We start from the raw sequence: 6,130 nt of genomic DNA, 5'->3' as shown, positions 1-6,130 counted from the left end.
TATGTAAATAAAATTAAAAGCTTATTACAAAATAATACATGGGTGTTGTAGAAATATTTGAAAAATGTAGAAATGGAGAAAAAATAAACGATTATCTCACCATCCAGCTTAATCACAATTTTTTTTTTGTGACTTATACTTCTAGTCTTGTAATCCAGTTCTTTAAAAATTACCAGTATTTTTCAATAATGGAATAATGCTTTAGATACAAGTAATTTCTTTGATTAGCAAGGTTGTGGTTGGTTGTTTTTTCATAATACCAGTGTACATCTTAAGTTATGCTTATTGGATACTTGTATTTCTTCTTTTGTGAATTTCCTATCTCTATATCTTTTGTTCATTTTAGTTGTTGGCTGTTAATTTGTTAGCTCTTTTATATATAAAAATACTAATCCTTTTTTGTATACTGTATCTGTACACTTTTTGTAAATATTTGTATTTTCTCAACTTGTACCTTGCCTTTTTTTTTTTTTTTAAGATTTTGTTTATTTGACAGAGAGACACAGCGAGAGAGAGAATGCAAGCAGGGGGAGTGGGAGAGGGAGAAGCAGGCTTCCCGCGGAGCAGGGAGCCCAATGCGGGGCTCGATTCCAAGACCCTGGGATCATGACCTGAGCCGAAGGCAGACGCTTGACAACTGAGCCACCCAGGCGCCACTGTACCTTGCCTTTTTAACACAGTTTCTTAACACCTTGATAACACCTTTGTCTAGATATATGAGTTGTCATAGTATTTTTCTCAGTTCAGCTTTTTTCCTTCCTAATCCTTATTCCAGGCTATATTCATATTATTTTGTTCTGAAGAATGATCATCCCTCATTAAATAAAAAAAGTTTTTATTCAGTAGCGCCTGGGTGACTCATTTGGTTGAACATGTGACTCTTGATTTCAGCTCAGGTCGTGATCTCAGGATCCTGGGATGGAGTCTCAAGTCAGGCTCTGCCCTGGGGGAGCGGGGAGGCTGCCTGGGATGCTCTCTCTAAAAAAAAAAAAGAAAAGAAAAAAAAAACCAGTTTTTATTAACCTTTGAAAAATGAAAGTTACAACTTTAGGGAACTGTGGGATCATTTTTTATATAGGTATTGTGAGTATTTTATATGAGTATTATGTCATTTTTATATGAGTACAAAATTTTTGTAAGTGGGTAGTGTATATGAGGATTATACTTTTTAAAAATCAGTGCCAAAGAATCCAAGGGAAGTGATCAATTCTCAGTCTTCATTTTCTTGGACCAACCAGTAACATTTGATCCACTTTAACCACTCTCTTCTTGAAATAATTTGTTTTTAATTGGCTTCTAAGATAGCACATGCTCTGAGTTTTCCTTCTTCCTTCATACCCACTCCTCAAGTTTTTGTTCTGCATGTTTGTTCTGCTGGTTCTCGGCTTCTCCTCCACTCCCCAGCCTTTCTTGGAAAGTGCTTTAGGCTTTGCTCCTCTAACCAGCTTTTCCACTCTGTCCAGTTTCACCTTTTAAAATGCCATGCCAGTTTGAAGGCTCCCAAATTTGTATTTCTAGCCCTGACCTCTCCCTTGAGTTCCACTCATATATCAAACTGCCTGCTGGCTGTCTCTAGTTGTCCATAGTAAGCATCTCACTAAAAAATGTCTTAAAGAACTCTTGATTTTTGCCCCACTAACTTCTCCTTAACTTTTTCCCAACTCAGTTATTGACATTTTAATCCACCCTGCCATCAGGTCAAAACCCTAGGAGCCATTCTTAATGGCTCTTTTCACACCCCACATCCAATCTGTCAAGTCTTGTCTGTTCTGTCTCCAGAATTCATGCTCTGAATTGGATGACCTCTCACCCCCTCTACCACCACTGCCCTAGTTCAGTCTACCATGATCTCACTCCCCAGTTGCTGTCATAGTCTCCTCAGTGGGCTTCCTGGTTCTTCTCTTGTCCCCTGCAGGCCATTCTCCAAGCAGGACAAAAGTAGTCTTTTAAAAATGTATGTCAGCATATCATTCATTTACTTAAATAAGCTTTCACTACACTTAGAATAAATTCCAAATTCCTTCCAATGGCCCACAAGGCCTGATGTGATCTATCTCTTTCCAACTCTCCTAGTTTAGTTCTCACCACGTTTCCCTTTCTTAGTGCACACGTATTGTTATGTAGCACACACATGTACCTGCTTCAGAGCTCTTTTCTCATTGTTCAGGGCTTTTTCATTGTTTAGGGCTTTGCCTGGCTGCCTTCCCATCATTCAAGTCTCAGCCAGGTGGTCACATCCTTGTCACATTCCTGAGCAGCACCCAGGCTTTTTACTGTGGAACTACTCCATTCCATGAAAATGATTTGAAACTTACTCAAGTGTTACTTGCCTATTATCTACTCCCCACTCTATTTTTCCTTCCCTAATGTGGATTTTAAGCTCCAACAGAGTAGGGACTTAATTTTTGTTTGCCACAGAGTAGGGGCTCAATAAATACGTAGTGAGTGAATATCCTAAATTGCAATTTTGCTGAAGTATCAGATACTTTAAGATTTTATATATTTATTTGACAGAGAGAGCAAGAGAGCACAAGCTAGGGGAACAGTAGGAGGGTGAGGGAGAAGCAGGCTCCCCGCCAAGCAGGGAGCCCGATGTGGGGCTCGATCCCAGGACCCTGGGATCATTACCTGAGCCAAAGGCAGATGCTTAACCACCTGAGCCACCCAGGCGCCCCGAAGTATCAAATACTTTAAATTACAGAGGATATTGACACATCATGATGTAGGGTGGCTAACTGTCCAGTTTGGCAGGGACTGGGTGGCTTCCTGGGATATAGAATTTTTAGGACTAAAACCAAGAAAGTTCAGGGCAAACTGAGACAAGTTGGTCCACCCTAAGATATGCACCCTTAGATATGTCACTAATAAAACCTAATTTGGAAAACAACACTGAGCACTGCTTAAGGGCTCCTAACTGGGTAAAATTTTTTCTATGTAAACAGTTATTGAATGAGATTGAGCATAGTAGGGGGAAAGGAGGAAGAGGGATTAAAAGATATATTAAGCAACACTACTTGTGAGAACTGAAAAGATTCACCATAATACAAAGGAATGAACCAAAGCTGATTGAGGATGATGGAGTAAATCAAATGATAACAGACCTCAAATTTCAACACACAAATAATGTTTTGGCTTTTACAAAAAAACTCAAAAAACCATTCTCTACTTTAGAACCTACAAGCCTGTGGACTCTGGGGAAAATGAGAAGTAAGAACTGCCTTGGTGATAATATTTTTGAAATATGAACTGTCAGTTTTCTTCTCCCTTCCACCTATCCCAAGCAAATAATTTTACTTGTTTCACTTCCTCAGCATAAAGAAGAGACAGAGCTAAACAAAAAAATAATAAAATAAAATAATAAAAAATAAAACACACACACACACACACACAAAAGAAGAGACAGAGCTGAAAGCCCATAGTCTCTCATTTCAGGATTCCAAAAGCCTAAACCCTTTGAAGAGATAGTGCTAGGTACTTCCGATAAAATATGTGTGAGCTAGAAAGTACTCATTCAATCAACAAACATTTATTGAACACCTACCAAGTGCCTGCCCTGCTCTGGGTGCTGTGTATATAGCAATGAACAGACTAAGTCTCATCTCGTGGAGCTTTTTAATGGATGTATAGAAGGACAAATAAATATATCAGGTAGTGACAGTAGCATAAAAACAAGTCAAGATAAAAGAGTTACAGGGGCAGCTTCCTGGGTGGTGGGGTAGGAGATGGGTACCAGTATAGAGGATGGCCTGGGAAGGCCTCTCTGATAAGGCTGCATATGAACAGAGGTGTAAACAGAGAGGAAAGGAGCCATGAGGCTCCCTGGGAGAGAGAGTGATGCAGGCAGAGGACAATGTAAGTGTAGACTCCAAGGCTGAAACTAAAAAGTTCTAGGCAAATTGGTACAAATTACATGACCATTTCAACAAATGGGGATACCAACAAAACCTAATTTGAAATGAAGTCTTTTTCTCTCATTAAAGATAAGCAAGGAAGATAGTGTGGGTGGTCCAGAGTGAGCAAGGATGAGAGTGGAAGATGATGGTACCAGGGAGCGCGCAGCATGCCCAGTGGACCGAGAGGGGGCCAGAGTGTGGTAGCAAAGTGAGAGCAGGGATGATGCTGAAGGAAATGGGAAGCATTCAGGTTCTGGATATATTCTGAAGGTTGAACCAACAGGATTCATCAGATAAACTGGATGTGGGGTGTGAAAAAAAGAGTAGTCAGGGTGAATCCATGGTTATTTAACTGAGTAACTGGAAGAACAGAGCTGTCATTTAAGGCATTAGGAAGACTATGAGGAACAAGTCTGGGAGGGAAAAATCAGGAGTTGACTTTTGGAATGTGCGATGTATATCTAGTTGACGGTGCTGAAGGGACAGTGGGATATATTATCCTAGGGTTCAGGAGAGAGGTCCGAGGTGGAGGCATAGCTTTTGTTTTTTTTTTTTAAGATTTTATTTATTTATTTGACAGAGAGAGCGAGCACAAGCAGGAGGAGTGGCAGGCAGAGGGAGAGGAAGAAGCAGGCTGATCGATGCAGGGCTTGATCCCAGGACCCTTAACCACTGAGCCACCCAGGCACCCTTGAAGGTATAATTTTGAAACAATCAGCATCTGTATGGTATTTAAAACCATGAGGCAGGAAGAAATTGCTTTGGGAGTAAGCCTAGATTAGAGAACTGTGTGTGTGTGTGTGTGTGTGTGTAGCTAGTTTAGAGGTCAGGGAGAGGTCACAGAATCAGCCCAGAAACAGGAGGAGCCACCGATGAGGATGAACAGGATGAGATTAGGTGAAGCATGTAAAAAAACACTTTTCACAGAGAAGAAACAGTATGGTGTCTATCAGGAAAATAGAGTATTGCACAGAAGTTGATGGAGTACGAGGTTAGAAATCAAGATGAGTGTCAGTGTCTGCCGGACTATGGAGACTAGACATTAGATTTGGTGCTGTAGAGTCACAGAGGGTTTCAAGCAGCCAAGTGACATTTTCCAATTTTCACTCTAACAGCACTGTAGAGGGTGAATTTTTTTAAGTGGGAGATGTTAGAACCAGGGAGACTATTTAAGAACCTAAGGCAGGAGAGCATGAGAGGAAAATGTTTTAAAATTAGGAGGGAAAAATAGGCAGGTCTTGGATGAGAGGGGTGAGGACGAGTCTAGCATGATCACTAATCTCTGCCTTATAGGACTTGGTGGAATGCAACGTCATTACCTGAGCTCACAAATATACAAATAACAGGTTTGGGGGATAGGGAGAGAATAAATTCAGTATTTTTGAGGTATTTAGGTATGTTTACCACAGAGGTAAATCTACATATTTGAAGTTTAGGGATATAAATGTAACCATCAACATAAACATGATGCATTAGCCATGGAAAAAGTCAACATTTCCCTTCAGTTTCATAGAATGCATGTTCTATTTCGAGTGCCCATGAGAAAAGTACAGGCCCATTGCAAATATAAAAATAAATGTAAACATCTAAAATAAAATATTAAGTAATTAAATTTTTTTATTTTTTATTTATTTATTTATTTATTTTTTTAAAGATTTTATTTATTTATTTGAGAGAGAGAGAATGAGAGACAGAGAGCATGAGAGGGAGGAGGGTCAGAGGGAGAAGCAGACTCCCTGCCGAGCAGGGAGCCCGATGCGGGACTCGATTCCGGGACTCCAGGATCATGACCTGAGCCGAAGGCAGTCGCTTAACCAACTGAGCCACCCAGGCGCCCATAAATTTTTTTTTTTAATTTTTTAATTTAATTTTATTTTAGAGCAAGAGAGCATGAGAGCAGGGAGAGGGGCAGAGGGAAAGGGAGAGAGAGAATCTTAAGCAGGCTCCATGCCCAGTGCGGAGCCCGACTCGGGGCTCGATCTCACAACCTGAGCTGAAATCAAGAGTTGGAAGCTTAACCGACTGAACAACCCAGGCACCTCTAAGTGACTGAATTTCAAAACAATTACAGAGCAGTGAAACTATTCTGTATGATACTAAAATGTCTTTATAAGTTTGTCCAAACCCATAGGATGTACAACACAAAGGTGAACTCTAATGTAAACTATGGACTCTGGATGATAATGATGTGTCAATGTAGGTTCATCAGTTGTAAATAATGTACCATTCTGGTGGGG

The sequence above is a fragment of the Neomonachus schauinslandi genome, chromosome 2 (assembly GCF_002201575.2).
Source record: "Neomonachus schauinslandi chromosome 2, ASM220157v2, whole genome shotgun sequence".
NCBI classification, from domain to species: Eukaryota; Metazoa; Chordata; class Mammalia; order Carnivora; family Phocidae; genus Neomonachus; species Neomonachus schauinslandi.
This window is presented reverse-complemented; position numbering follows the sequence as displayed.